This window comes from Labeo rohita, chromosome 16, assembly GCF_022985175.1.
Source record: "Labeo rohita strain BAU-BD-2019 chromosome 16, IGBB_LRoh.1.0, whole genome shotgun sequence".
NCBI lineage: Eukaryota > Metazoa > Chordata > Actinopteri > Cypriniformes > Cyprinidae > Labeo > Labeo rohita.
In genome coordinates this window covers 1124934-1141300 of record NC_066884.1, presented here as the reverse complement: position 1 = coordinate 1141300, position 16367 = coordinate 1124934, and the positions used below count along the sequence as shown (strand labels likewise).

General features: G+C 36.4%; 1 protein-coding gene and 1 pseudogene across 3 annotated transcripts in view; one reads left to right on the top strand and one right to left on the bottom strand.

Annotated features, from left to right (window-relative positions):
* The window catches only part of cdk14 (cyclin-dependent kinase 14), a 230623-nt gene that overhangs the window by 120404 nt on the left and 93852 nt on the right, over positions 1–16367 (bottom strand). The window lies entirely within an intron of this gene.
* LOC127179023 (tripartite motif-containing protein 16-like) lies at positions 2415–6955 on the top strand (annotated as a pseudogene).

The following is a 16367-nucleotide window of genomic DNA, read 5'->3' as shown; positions in this document are numbered from 1 at the left end:
TTCAAACTTCATTGGAACAACAAGAAAGTTCATCTAGAAATTAATTTCACAAAACAAGACAACTGTGTATATATGAAGGCTAAGAGGACCCCGAGAACAGGCACCTAACAGTGAACTTCTACCAAAATGGAAGTGTAATGGTGCAGGGAAATGATGCTGCCCTCACACATTCTGAAAAGACCTTACACTCCTTAAAAGAAATGGTGGAAAGGGAAGAAGCAAACTCTTGCATCAAAACCCCATTCTAGGGACATCTGAGCACACTGAGTCTTCCCCGCCATGCCAGGACAGAGGAAAGGACCAATTCAGAAGAAAAGAGAGAACAACATCCTCCTCCACAACACAGTCACTACAGTTACTACAGTCTAGCACTGCTGGAAGTGGAAATAGTGGAAATAAGTGAACAAGTTCATAACCAAACTTTTACCTCTGCCAAATGAAAAAACAGCTGAAAGTGTCCATCCAAAATCTGAAGGGAGAAATTAACACCCTGTACAGAGACAATCTCAAAAGAGACTTTGCAGAGTTAAATTGGCTATTGGATGCCTATTTTCCACAAGTTGATACGATTCTTTAGGGTCTTAATGAAAAGTCTACAATATACTTTAAAAAGTCTCAATGGTAGTGTAAAACAACACCCTTTTTACCTTGAAAAATGAGCTCTGCAAAAATCATCCCATTCTGATGGATTGTTCCTTTAAATGCAAATGAGCTCTGCTCACCCCGCCCCTCTTTTGGAGCCGTGCTCCGAGAGATTGTTTACTTTAGCTAGGGCTGTTCGATTCCGAGAATTTTGGAATCGATTCCGATTCCTGGTTCTGGAATCGATGGGACTGTTGTTTTTGATTCTTTTTCAATTCTTGTTTATTTAGATTGGAGGAACCTAATTTTGCATTGACTGTAGGATAAAGGTCTTAGAAAGTAACTTTATCATAATATAAAGCTTTGTATTTAAAAATGATGACACATTTCTGTATTTAAATTATAATTTTGTCTGCATTGCCCATGAAATTAGTCATAGCCCACAGCTCAGTAATGGACATGTGTTTATTGACTGAATAAAATGAGTCGTGTAAAGTTCAGCTGAATAATGTAATAAAGAACCTTTTGTTGCAACAAATCAGACTTCTAATCACTATTAGTGAGCAAGAGGCAAATTAATGAGTGCTTAACAGAAGGCTGCATCCTCAAACTCAAACGTGCTCAGTACTGACTCTTTTCATTCAGTTTATTTTCATGAATCAACATTCAGCGACATTTGATGACAGCAGGCGAGATATGCAGCCTTTCGTTTGATTTTGTTGAAATGAAAACTGCTCTGAATGGGGAGTCGATTCCCCCTGACAGAATCGATTCTAACCTTTGGAATCGACTCTCAATTCCCAACACCTCGGAATCAAGGAATCGATTCTTTTTGGAATCGATTCCCAGCCCTAACTTTAGCCGCATATACCCACGTTTAGCCGCTAACCTTGCTAATTAGCACGTTATTAGGAAAGATGATGCAAAGATTCATAAAAAAAACCTTTTACTTACTTCTGCTGTAGGTGAAACCGGATCATGAATGATTCACACGAACATAGACGCATTTATGTAGATCGGGAGGCGCATTCCTTCACAAACAAACATATTCCACTGCATCTTCCAGATGTCGGGAGTAAATGACGACCACTATGTTCACTATTACATCCAGCAACACAACACCTCAATCACTCAATCGGAGATATTCTTGTCTAACTTACATCCCTGCTCTGCCGTAGAAACAATGAAGGTGAGACTGCTACAGCTGATTTAAGGAGGGTCTGAGGTAAGACGCTCATGTCAATCAACTATTGTTGGAGCAGCCTCTGTCGGTGTGATGGGGATTATTAAAAAGGGGATATTATTTTTACAGATTCATTAAAAACCACCGCATGGATTTTTATAATTTTAGGGCAGATGTATACATACACTGCCAACACACATTAATGTTCAAACAACATGTAAAAGTGAACTTTGCATCCGATGACCCCTTTAACACATGATAGGGAAAGCACTTTCAGAAATGAAAGAGGACTTGACACCAGAGTTCACAGGTTTCAAAGCGGATAGAGACCCTAAGAACACAGATGAAGTCAGAAATCAACATCTGCATGGACTCCACACATAAAACTGAAAACTGATTGTGTGCATGTGTGTGTGAAGAAAGTGTGTGAAGTCTTTGCATTTACTTTCATAACAGCAAAATCTGTTGAACCCAAACTCCACAGGAGCAGCAATAAGGAACCTGCTTTATGGACTTGAAGACACACCTGTTTTACACACGTCACTCAAATACAGCACCAAGAAACAGGAATCACATGAGTTCAGGGTAAAAGAAAGTTAAGTGTAGTTGAGCTGTTGTGTGTTTGTGTTTCTGTATTCACGCAGTAAAAATGGCAGGAGCCAGAGTTTTTCAGGATGAGTTCTTGTGTGCAGTGTGTCTGGATATACTGGAGGATCCAGTGACCATCCAGTGTGGACACAGTTACTGTAAGATCTGTATTACAGACTGCTGGGATCAGGAGGATCAGATGAGAGTCTACAGCTGCCCTCAGTGCAGACAGACCTTCAGTCCAAGACCTGCTTTAGCTAGAAACACCATCTTGGCTGAAGTAGTGGAGAAACTGAAGAAGACCAAACTTCCTGCTGACTGTTACGCTGGAGCTGGAGATGTGCAGTGTGACGTCTGTACTGGAACAAAATACAAAGCTGTCAAGTCCTGTCTGGTGTGTCTGAACTCTTACTGTCAGAATCACCTTGAACAACATGAGAGTTTGTTTAAAGGAAAGAGACACAAAGTGACTGAAGCCACTGGACGACTGCAGGAGATGATCTGCCAGAAACATGAGAAGATCCTTGAGGTTTTCTGTCGCACTGACCAGAAATGTATATGTGTGCTGTGTACAATGGATGAACATAAAAACCACGACACTGTATCAGCTGCAGAACAGAGGACAGAGAAACAGGTATTTAAAATTAGAGATCAAGTTAAAACTAATGATTTCTGCGTTGAGCCACAGCTTAATTACACAGAACACAAAAACACTGTCAGCATGAAGCTCTATATCAATTTTACTTTTATAATACACTTGCAGCATGAAACAGGCTTTATGCTTCATGTTTATTCATTTATGATGATTGTAACTGATCATCATTTCTGGAGTTCGATATCAGATCAACTATTACTGGATTTATCTGTTTACATGATTTAGTGCCAGAAGTTTCTGGGAATTCACTATCATCTGTTTGTCCTGCAGAAGCAGCTGAAGAAGATGTGGAGACGGTTCCACCACAGAATCAACAAGAGAAAGAAAGATCTTCAGCAGCTGAGAGAGGCTGTGGAGTCTCATAAGGTGAGTCTGGAGAAGCAGAGAAGTTTGTCTCAGTCTCAGTTCAGACTCTCTTGTCTCTTTCAGTCCCACTGAAGCCTGAATCACTGTGTGTCCTAACAGCGCTCTGCACAGACAGCAGTGGAGGACAGTGAGAGGATCTTTACTGAGCTCATCCGCTCCATTGAGAGAAGCCGCTCTGAGCTGATTGAGCCAATCAGAGATCAGGAAAAGCGAGCGGTGAGTCGAGATGAAGGACGACTGGAGCGACTGGAGCAGGAGATCAATGATCTGAGGAGGAGAGACGCTGAGCTGGAGCAGCTTTCACACACACAGGATCACATCCAGTTCCTGCAGGTAACACAGATCTAGAAGAACACCATCATAGTGGACTTGAGACACATCCTGCTGTGACAGGAGACTCACAGAGAAACATTTCATCAGTTTTTTATTAAGTAATAAGTAATAATCAGTCAGACTCTTATCTGATCATCTTCTTTTGAAAGACAAGCTCTTTCTTCTGGAAGATATATTTAGCTGTCAAACACCACTAGTGCCACCAACAGTTCAAAATTTCAGCTTTTTACCTCTTTTTTCCTTCCAGTTCATAACACTATTTTATTATTACATTAAGACATAATGTAAGATAAAATACTGGTAAATAAAGCTAACTATTTACAAACATCACAAACCAAACACAATAAGGCTATTTTAGTTCCCTTCTCTCCACAACAAATCCTTTAAAGTGTATTTAGACTAAATATGAATGTAAAACTAAAGCCTACCCCTCTCATTCTGCACTAATCCAAATGTTTCCATATTCATGACGCATCTGGATGCTAAAATATTATTTATTATGTAAACTATAGGCTTTGTTCTTCACTCGCATTATCAACGTGAAACATCATCCTTCACATATCAGGTGGTCACACTGAATGGCACAGTCTGTTTTACAGTCTATTAAAATTGAGCAGTGTAACTTCTTAAATTTCTTTAACTGCATTTTATTTTGATAATCAACAGACTGCGATGTCAATTTAGCAAAAATTTGTTGTGTGTGCGGGTGAGGCGCGACACAATCACTGCAACTGTTACTCCATAATTAATGGTCATATCAACACTGGTTGGTCATACAGAAACATCATTCAGAACTGTAAAGCTTTTGCAAAATAAAGAAAAGAGCTTTCTGCCTTTTCGGTTTCCTTTCCTTTAACTTTGGAGTGCGTTACAATGATCTGAAACTCAGCACAAATTTTTCTTTCATTTTGTTAATCTGGTAATTATTTAATTGAAATATATTTTGTGTATAGGCATATATATACTCCTTATGTAGCCTATATAGTTTTATTCAGTTTTCTCCGTTCACAGAAGCGCTGCAGGTGCATGACGTGACCTTGTGTGAATCCGTGTTCTACATTATCCCGGTTTCAACACAAAAAGCTGCATATTACCTGCCATTCATTTTAATTTAAATGTAGGCCTAATGCTTGGCAGTCTGTGACATATCCTAGGATAAACTAACACCAGGGCATTGCCACTGTTACTTACCTATGATGAATTTACAGCTGAGCGCAGACATTTCACTCATTAGATGCATCAGCAATACATCTGCATAGGCTGTACTATGCTGTCTGACTAACTGTATTTTGTACAGATTTTATTTTGTTTTGGCAACTCATTGTCTCCATGCACTTAATTAATAAACCATCGGTACTGGCCCTTTTTATGCTATTTCCAATATACTGATGGCTTTAAAATAAAAGAAAATTGTCTGATAAATATTGGTGGCCAATACATCAGTGCATCCCTAATATATATTACATATAAAAGAAAGGTTCAAAAGACAATAGATGCGGATGCAGGTTGTGAATTAATGACTGGGATCACCTGTAAATCACATACAGCATTAAAGGGGCAAATACTAGAATCTGTAGCTGTAATGAGATTTAATGAATATGAGAATAATGAAGCTGCTGCTGTGAAAGTGCTGGATTGAGGAGTGATTAAAGATCAGTCAAGTCAAATCTGATGTTGGTGCAGGTTATTGGGTGAAGTGTGGAGCTGATGAGTTTTGATTTCTGTTTTCTGTAGAGTTTCCAGTCTCTCTCAGCACCTCCTGAATCATCTACAGATGGAAAAGATGATCACTCCACTTTTCTTATATCTTTTGATGGTCTGAAAGAATCTGTCCATCAGCTGAGAAACAAACTGGAGGATTTCTGCACAGAGCAGCTCAAGAAGATCTCAGACAGAGGTAAAGTCCTGAAGATTCATCTGCTCTCAGAAACGAGTCCATCATCATCTCATATCATGGAGAACATCATATTAGAAATGTGTTAGGAATGGATGCAGGATCATGAGAATCACACTGTTCATGTCTGTTGATTTCCACAGTCACATTCAACAACATTGTTCCCAGGACCAGGAACGACTTTCTACATTGTAAGTCAGTAAGAAAACAAGCAGAAAAACTCACTGAGTGTGTTCATGTTCTTCCTGTAGAAGGTGAAAGAAGAGTTTTATAATTGATGATGTAAATGATGATTTGCACAGGATATCTGCTCATCTGTACTGACACACTGATGATACACTGAACATGAAGAGTTCAGCTACATGAAAACATCAAACAGATTCATAATTCCTGATTCTGATGTGTTTTATCTCCATCAGATTCCCATCAGCTCACTCCGGATCTGAACACAGTGAATAAACGCCTCCGTCTGTCTGAGAACAACAGAGTGATTACTTACACTAAAACAGTCCAGTCGTATCCTGATCATCCAGACAGATTTGATGTATATTCTCAGGTGTTGTGTAGAGAGAGTGTGTGTGGACGCTGTTACTGGGAGCTGCAGTGGAGTGGATGTGTGTGTATATCAGTGTCATATAAGAGCATCAGCAGGAAAGAATCAGGTAAAAAGTTTTTTTTTTTGGATGTAATGATCAGTCCTGGAGTCTGATCTGCTCTCCCTCCAGTTACTCATTCAGACACAATAACATAAAGACTGATCTCCCTGTGAAGTCCATCAGCAGTAGAATAGGAGTGTTTGTGGATCACAGTGCAGGAACTCTGTCCTTCTACAGCGTCTCTGACACAATGAGCCTCATCCACACAGTCCAGACCACATTCACTCAGCCGCTCTATGCTGGGTTTGGGGTTTATTATCTTGGATCATTTGTAAAACTGTGTTGATGAATCAGAATAGACTGATGAGAGATTCTACCCATAATGCTTTGAGCTGATGATGAATCAGTAACAGTGAGATGTTGTAGCGTCTCTTCTTTTCTCTTCATGACATTAATACTGCAGCTGAACTTCTGTCAGTGAAATAACATGTCAGAATAAATGTGTGTAATAAATCCTCATACAGACAGTAAGATCAGTGTGTGTGTGAGTCCTGATGAGTGACATAACATAGTACAGTAACAAAGGTCATTCAAACGTTGCAGAATGACACACAGACTCAGTTTTAGTGTTACTACCAGCACTAGTAGTGATGACCGCAATGTTAAAATGACATGACAGTTTCTCCAGCAGGGGGCAGTGCTGCATTATGTTCAGTTTGATAAAGCAGAAATCTGGCTTTGTCCAAATTTTTATGTGAAATAAAAAAAATAAATATTGCAATACTTTTATGCTGATTATTATACTTTTATTGCCACAAGTTAATTATTGTAGGAGTAAATTAATTATGTTTGTGCTGTTTTAGAATCTTAATGTGTAATAATTCAATCTGTACAGGATGCATAACAACTTAATAGTATTAAAACATATTAAATGTCTACCAGCAGCATCCATCATGTGTGTACTATGAATACCTATGATAACACACAAACAAAAAAGTAGGTAAAGTTTTTTGTTAAGTTTTTAATTACTTATTTAATTGCATAAGTGCCATGATTTCAATTAGACATGCTTTTTGATTGCTAAAATGTAATGCAACCATTAAAATTGAGTATAGAAAAAAAATACAAGGGGGAAAAAAAAACAGAATTTGGGAAAATATTGAAATAAAAATAAAAATAGTTTTATTATATATTAAAAAACAAAAAAAAATACACTATAAATTTTAACCATTTAAAGTGATATATAATAAAATACAGAAGTACATAAATTATATAAAATGTATATAAATTTACATCGCTGACTAATACAAATTTTTATAATTTGTTATATATATTTTAATAGTTACAATAGTTATAATCTTTTTTTTATTTATATGACGGTGAGCAAATACCTGAATAATAATTGAGTTTCTATAATGTTCATCTACATCTGTCGTTCTGCTCTATATCAGAGCTTTCTCTGACCTCCTTCAGAAACAAAGACATGAGAAATGCCCTGCGTCCCTGCCATCAGTCCACTTTCACAGTCATGTAGCTCTGTGATGAGAAATCTCTCTGAGAAACCGAGTCGAGCTCTGAAATCCCACAGGAGCTCCGGAACGAGCGGCTTCAGCGCTGGAATAACCGAAAACGTCTCTCCCTCTCCCTGTCTGTCTGTCTATCACACTCTCAGAGAGCAAGACCCTTTAAAACAACCTCCACTCAGGAGCAAAAGCAATCTGGAGTGAAATTTGTCTTCTATATTGAACACACATTGGGGGGAAAGATCGAACCCTGGACATCAAACATCCAGAGCATGAATCTGAGAGCAGGTCACCTTCACATGACCACAGGAAGCAAACCGGTTCAGTCCGGATCAGATCGGTTTGGGGAACCTTAACGGAAAACACCTTTGGGAACAAAGCAATGACATAGAACTGCTCAGAAGACGCTAGCAACCAGACTAAGTGGTTTATACAAAACTCACTCTATTTGCTTTCTTACGATGCTCCTGGTTTTACTGTAAATGATTCATCTGTGCACTTTAGACATTAGAACTAATTATCTGCGGCATGAAACAATCTTAAAGGTCAAAGGGAGGGTTTGACATGATCTGACAGAAGTCACGTCATTTCTGACCCTGGATCACAAAACCAGTCAGTAGCACAGGTATAAGGTATAAGATACTTTGTAAATTTTCTACCATGAATACATCAAAACTTAATTTTTGATTAGTAAAATGCATTGCGAAGAACTTCATTTGGACAACTTCAAAGGTAACATTTTGATTTTTTTATTTTGCATCCTCAGGTTCCAGATTTTCAAATAGTTGTATCTCGGCCAAATATATATATATATATATATATATATATATGAGATGTATAAATCTCAATTTCAAAAAATTGACTTAGTCTGGTTTTGTGGTCCAGGATCACATTTATCATGATCCCTGAACAGCATAAAAAAAAAAAAGGAAAAAAATGCAATGCTGCATTTTCCTGCAGGCTAAAACTACTAGTTTGTGCTTGGAAAAATGAGTTTTGCAAACAAAAATCTCTACAGTTAACTAAAACTAGCAGCACTATATAAATCTACAATGTGTTTGTTTGAGCATCCTGATTGGACGATACATAAATCACATTCAGTGTGTTTACATGCACCATCTTACTGTGCTTAATAACATTTTTAATTTAGAAAATGTCAAACTGTTTAAGCGGAAAACAACGGTAACTTAATACATTAATTATGCCTTGTATAATCTCATAAATAATTGTAAGCACAGTTATACTAATAATCTATTCACTCTCACACCTTTTAAAAAGTATAATGCATAACACAGATGTAAATCATATATACTATCATAATGCATTTTAAATTTTGTTACAATTATTTATGAAGAGATATAATGCATTACAAAGTATTATGAATAGCTTTAAAATCCAATATAGCTAAAGGCTTCAAGTGTTACCAAAATAATTAGTACATGCTGATCTTTACCTACCACCCAATTTTTTGACAAAGAAAATAAGTTTTGTCTTGTTTATTGAACGTTTTGACATCACAACCAGAGAAAAATGCAAGCATTTTAGATCTCATATCACTACAGTTTTCTTGGGTTGTCGTGTTTATATGAGCTGATAATGAGTTTATAATGAGCTGATTTGAAGTTGTGCATGTAAACACACTCTGTGTCTCAATGAATGTCATGAGTTTAGGGCAGAATGTTAATAAACAGTAGATTCTAGAGGAAGATTACTGCGTCCTGCACGACAGATTTAAAAATCTATTCCTGATGTCAGGATGCTGCATATAAGCAGCTCTTCTGACACACGAAATGTTCAGATCAGTGGGAAATCTGGTTCATTCCTCACAAGCTGTTTTGCATGAGCTGATGGACCAATGAGGTGTGAGACAAGCGACTGATGGGCTGTCAGAGATACCTGGACACGGCTGCGCAGGTGTGAATGAGTGTGTGTCAGTTTAGAGAAGAGGATAGATAAACACCAAGGTCATTAATGCTGAATTTTATGCAAATGAGATGCAAAAGACAAGCTGAGGTTCTGACGTCTGCCATAAATTATAAGCTGATGCTTGAATGGCAGCATAATTGGGTCATTCCATGTCAAATCACCCACATTTCAGAAACTTTCCCAGCTCAAATGTTTGATTTTGTTAAATGTTTCTAAAGAAAAACAAAGAGACGAAAGCCACAATATTAAGTGTCATGGATGTATATTTAGTAAGCAATGCGCTACTTTGTAGAGGAGTATCAAAATGAAAATTTTCTCCTGCGATTTGGAGCCAAATTACAGGAAAAAATGACTTTAGAAAGATGGCAGAATCACACAGAGACTGGAAGATCTATTAGAAAAATCTGCTGCATTATATGACAGTTTAAAAATAGGGAAAAAGCACTTTTCAAGTTATTTTTTCAAAGTTTGAATGCCTGTAACTCAAGAAGTGTTAAAGATGTCTTAATGACCTTTTAGATTTTGGGTCTTAACAAACTTTTCTTTTGGTATCTTCATTTTTAAGCCCCTATATGGTTCAATTTTAGAGATACTGGGAAAAATACAAACATATAATTAAATGTGTGTGCGCATATGTATATTTAATTTATATATTTATATAAATAAAAATGTAAATATATCATATAGCCACACACACACACTACTTTTTAAAGTCTCTCCTGCTCATCAAGCCAGTATTAATTTAATCAAAAATACAGCAAAAGCAGTGATATTATCAAATATTTTTACTATTTAAAATAACTGGTTTCTATTTGAATATATTTAAAAATGTAATTTATTCCTGTGATCAAAGCTGAATTTTCTGCATCATTCAGAGTGATCCTTCAGAAATCATTCTAATAACCTGATTTGTTTTATTATATTATTACTATTATTATTATTATTATTATTATTATTATTATTATTATTATTATTGTTGTTGTTGTTGTTGTTGTTGTTGTTTTTTAAATAGTAAAAATATTTTAAAATTTTACTGTTTTCGCTGTACTTTGACTTGGTGAGCAGAAGAGACTTCTTTAAAAAAACATTAAAAAACTGGTAGTGTGTATAATAAAAGTGTGCGTGTATGTGTACCTTGTTTTTTTTTTTTTTTTTTTTTTTTTTTTTTTTTCACATTATGGGGACCAAATGTCTCCACAAGGATAGTAATACCAGTAAATTTTGACCTTGTGGGCACAAGTTTTAGGTCCCCATGAGGAAACAGGCTTACAAATCACGCAGAATGAGTTTTTTTTTTTTTCTTTTTTTTTTTTTGTTTTTTTCAGAAAGTAAAAGTGTGCAGTCTCCTATGAGGGCTAGGTGTAGGATAAGTGTAGGGCGCTAGAATATACAATTTGTACAGTATAAAAACCATTACGCCTATGGAATGTCCCCATAAAACATGGAAACACAACGTGTGTGTGTGTGTGTGTGTGTGTGTGCGCGGGCGTGTGTGTGTGTGTACACACATATTAAATTTATATATTTTTATGAATAACCATAACCACACCAGCAGGTCTCTGGCGTTTTGTGAGATGGGTAGTGGACTCCTTGTCATGATGCTCTCAGAAACAGAAGGAGGTGCAGATGTGGTTCAGCCGCCCAGAGCAGAGGAGGGGGTTACTGTACAGAGCCCGATCTGCCCCTGCCAAGAGTGACGGCGCATTTATTATGGATGGAGGGTGGAGGAGAGGGACGGGATGCTTTGAAGTGTGAGCAGAGCGGGTGGAGAGAGATCAGGGCTGCGGGAGCGAGTGGCAAACGAGTGTTTTGCAGATCAGTGGGGAGCTGAGAGAAGACGAAACGCAGCACACGCTGACAGCACCATCAGGAGAACACGCCTGACAGCAAAACCCCTGCAAAACCAGTACAAACCTGAGCAAACCCACATCTTACAAATGCTGACGTGTGTTTCACATCCACTGTATCCTTCGGTGCATTTCAACAGCCAATGCAGATAACAATAACTATATGCATAACCTCCCAACTCAGAAAACAAGTGTCTGAAACAAAACTCTGATTATCTTTTCAGGATTTTACAGGTCTAAACCTGACAAACCAGTCACCATGTTAACTCTAGGCACACTGAACCTGTATCCGGTTTACTGTGAGTTTCTTTGGATGAAAGCGGCTGGTAAACGAGTGGCAGGACTCGCTGTCAATCACTCATGAAATGTCAGCGGCAGTGAAGTTGTCCTTTCACTAGCGGTCCCGCTGGGCAGAAGGTCACCGCATGCCCTCGACCGGCTAAAACAACGACCACCCACATGCAGTAATTAATTCCCCCCCGCCAGAGCGGAGCGGCTTCACTTTCACAGATCAAATCTCAGGAGTGTCTGGAAGCAAAGTTATGTGAGGTCAAGCCGGGTCGACTCAACTCAGCTCAACTCCGTAGGGCTGAAAGACACATGCACCAATCCTAAAATGCTTCAGATGTCCTGTTGGGTCATGAAGAACGATCTGGCAGGGACACCCGTTGAGATCCATGAGAACAAAATAAGCTGAAATGAGGAAAATAAAACACTTTTTTTTTTACTCTTGTGGCTGTTGGTCAGGAAGTGGACATGTGAAATACATATGACAAATCATATGAAGGAAAGAATGTGTCCTTAGCTATATTTACTAGATAATTATCATGCCAGTGCAATAATGCCAGTCTATTATGTTCTCAAACGTTCTGCAAATTATCTTAAATGTCAAATCATTGGAAATGGAGAGGCTAATTAATTGAAATGAACTTCAAATGACTGATTATATTAACTTATTAGTTCAAAAATAAAGGTTCTCCTCTGTGTCTGTCATCATTAATACATTAGATGATAAGAGGATTCAATGAGCAATTATTCAAAATGATTCAAAAACTGATTTTTTTGTTTGTTTTTTTTTAACATGGATGCAAGTTGATGAAAGAATTTGACTCTGGACCACAAAACCAGTCAGAAGGGTCATATTTTTTAAATTGACATTTATAAATGAGCTGAACAAATAAGCTTTCCATTGATGTACAGTTTGGACAGGACGACATTTGGCTGAGATACAACTATTTAAAACATTTGAAAATCTGAGGGTGAATCAAAATATTAAGAAAATCGCCTTTAAAGTTGTCCAAATTAAGTTCTTTGCAATGCATATTACTAATCAAAAATTAAGTTTTTATATGTTTATGGTAGGAAATTTACAAAATATCTTCATTGAACATGATCTTTATTTAATTTCCTAATGATTTTTGGCATAATTTTGACACATACAGTGTGTTTTTGGCTATTGCTACAAATATACCCGTGCTACTTAAGACTGTTTTTTTGGTCCAGGGTCACAATTACAAAGAAATGGCAAGTAACACTGAATTAAACATGAAATGAAAGACTAAAAGTAGTATTTTCTTATAAAACATACAAGTAATCTTTGTTTAGTTTACAACTTTTTACAAAAGTGTGGAGAAACAAAGTATTTTAAAATCAGACATTGCAAAATGTGTATTTATCATATACAAAGTCCAATATATTTTATATATTGTATACATTTTCACAACTTATTTTGTTCCCTTGTTTTAATTAAATCATGACCATGAATTCATGTTGTACTAATTTGTAATCTTGTTTTAATTAAATAAAAATAAATTAATTGTAAATCTGAATTAATGTGGCCATGATTAAAAAAGAAAAAAAAATGAATATGTTGTGAGAATTAATTCTTAATAGATGCCACTAAAACAAGGGAAAAAATGTATAAATTCTTAATTTGTGGCCACAATAAATATATTTCTATATGCATATCATGTGCATGACTCCATGTGTGTGTGTGTGTGTGTGTGTGTGTGTGTGTCCGTGTGTCTTTTATGCCCAAAATCATTAGGATATTAAGTAAAGATCATGTTGCATGAAAATATTTTGTAAATTTCCTAACGTAAATATATCAAAATTTTTGATTAGTAATATGCATTGCTAAAAACTTCATTTGGACAACTTTAAACGCAAATTTCTTAATATTTAGATTTTTTTTGCACCCTCAAATTCCAGATTTTTGAATAGTTGTATCATGCACATATATACAGTATATGCACATATATACATGTGTGCGTGTTCCATGCACATGTAATGAGAACAGACAGTTCAATTCTAATGTCAAACCACTCACTATAACATCAGCTCGTGTGTGAGACGTTCACACATGATGGTGGAGTGTGTTTGCTGCAGATAGACCTGTCTATATTCATACAGTGCAGAGGAACACAGGTAATCCCGCTGTCTGACAGCTAGTTAAACACGCCGGTCCAGCCTGCCTTTTTTAATACATCACACACACTTACAGAACAACTACCTTCAGCCCGCTCTCACACACACGAAAAATGTACGAAAAATCCAATATAAAACCACCACGAATAAGATACAAACTTAGAAAAAAAAAGTCCATCTCCTGTTGTCTCTTACATCAAAATCCAGCCACATATTTGTTTAGAGCTGTTTTGGCTTGCAAATGGTGATTGATCTGTGCAGATTTCTCTCCTGATTCAGACCAGACCACTTTTTCACTGGAGGAAATGTTATTACGGATTACGGAATTCTGTACTTTAGTTAAAAACGTATTGATGGATTTGTTTCAGCTTTTGTCTTCTCAAGGTGGACTTGTGGATTATTGTGATGTTTAGTGGATTATTCAGCTGTTTCTGATGGCACCCATTCACATCCATTGGTAAGCAAGTGGTAGAATGACATTTCTATAAATCTGATGAACAAACAAACTTATTCTAATCTTGGATGGCCTGAGGGTATTTTCAGCAAATGTTCATTTTTGGTTGAACTATTCCTTTAAACTCATATCAATATAACTAAAAATGTCCTATGATATTTACCACAAAGAACAACACAAATGTTTTACATAAGAAAAGACTCAAGTCATCTCACATTTGTTTCCTCTAGAGGTTCAATCTCCAAACATTCATTTCAGAGACAAAATATCTGAGACAAAGCTCATATATGAAACATCTGACAAAAACATATTCTAGTTCTTCATCCTTAAACCCGCATCAACAGAATCAAAAGTCTCCTGAGTGATTCCAACCACAGTAATGAGCAAAACAAACAGATTTCTTTCAGATTTGGCCTCTTTCAATGTGTGGCAGCTGTGCATGATGGGATTCGAAATGCATCACAAGCGTAAAGTGGATATTAACCTTGACGTAATGAGTTTATCTCCAGCTGAAAACAGCCAAATAGAGGTGAAATGAAACACACAAACACCGGAGTGCGACTCTAAACAGCAGCATCTCTCTCTCAGGAAGCAGAATGTCAATGAGAAGGTCAGAAGCGCTGGCCTCTTTTACTCGCAGCATAAAGCAGTCTGGCCTTTGGAAAGCAGTAATAAAGGATAATCTCTGAAAGAAGTCTCAGATACGACGCTGGCCAGACGGACAGACGCAGGTCGCTCAGGAAGGAGGAATGGGAAAACAAGGCAGGAATGAAAATGTCAGTGTCAGAGAACAGTTACGAGCTGCCAGACGCACTGCGCTCCCCCAGATTCATCAAGAGCCCACCTGACAAAGAGGAAACACAAACAACAAGCACCAGCCAAAGCCTAATTAGACAGAAGGGGGGGATCGGGACGGGGCCAAATCAAACAATCAGCATTTCTGAACAAAGACGTCCTTCATTCAAGGACGCGGAACTCAACTTCTGCACCAGTTTGGGTTCAGATTCACAGAGGTACTCTCAAATGAGTTGTTTAACATGCAAAAAGGTCATTCAAAACCAATTCATAAATTTTTCACAATCACAATGCAAAATAACCAACCCACTGTCACGCTGAAGCAACAAATGAAAGCATTTAGACACTGCATATATACTCTGAATCCCTGTTTTAATTCAATGATTTTTTTTGCACAATGTTGACCAAATAAACAACGCAATAATAAAGCAATTCTCTCCAGAAATGATCTTCCTGATGATTAAATGCATTTAATCAAATGAATTTCACTTCCTTAATGTGATGTATTTGTGAGAAAGTTAATATAATCTGCATGTACAGCTGTTTTTTATTACTATCATCAAAATAAAATTGCCTATTTTAGAAGCATCTCAGTTCAATTTTACTTGCAAGTTTTGAAGAATTAAAATACTGTTTGAATAGATTAGACTTAATTTTTAAGAATGAAAATGGAAAAAATAATGTTTTTATCTATCTATCTATCTATCCATCTACCCAATGATTTTAATTTTTTAATTTCCCTAATGTGACGTATATAATAACTGAATAAAATATATTAAAGTAGGATTGGACTTTATTATTACCACCATTTTTTTTTTCATTTCTTTTAAAAATAAATCTATTCAACTAGTATTTTAATTCAATTTTGCTTGAAAGTTCTGAAACTAAAACTGTAACTGAAATTTACACCATCAAAAATGCTACTTGAAATAAAATAAAACAAATAAAATAAAATATTTTAAAAAAAAAGTTGCTAAGGCAACATTTCTCATTTTAATTTAGTTTAACTTGATGAATTAAAATAAATAAAGCTAAAACTGAAAATAAAAAATATAAATTACAAAATTAAAATGGAAATATGAAACACAAAATATATTAAAACTATAATAGTATCTCAATGAAACTAAATGAAAAATCATTATTAATATTTTCCTATTTTCATTCTTAAAAAAAATCTAATTATCTACTTAACCAGTAT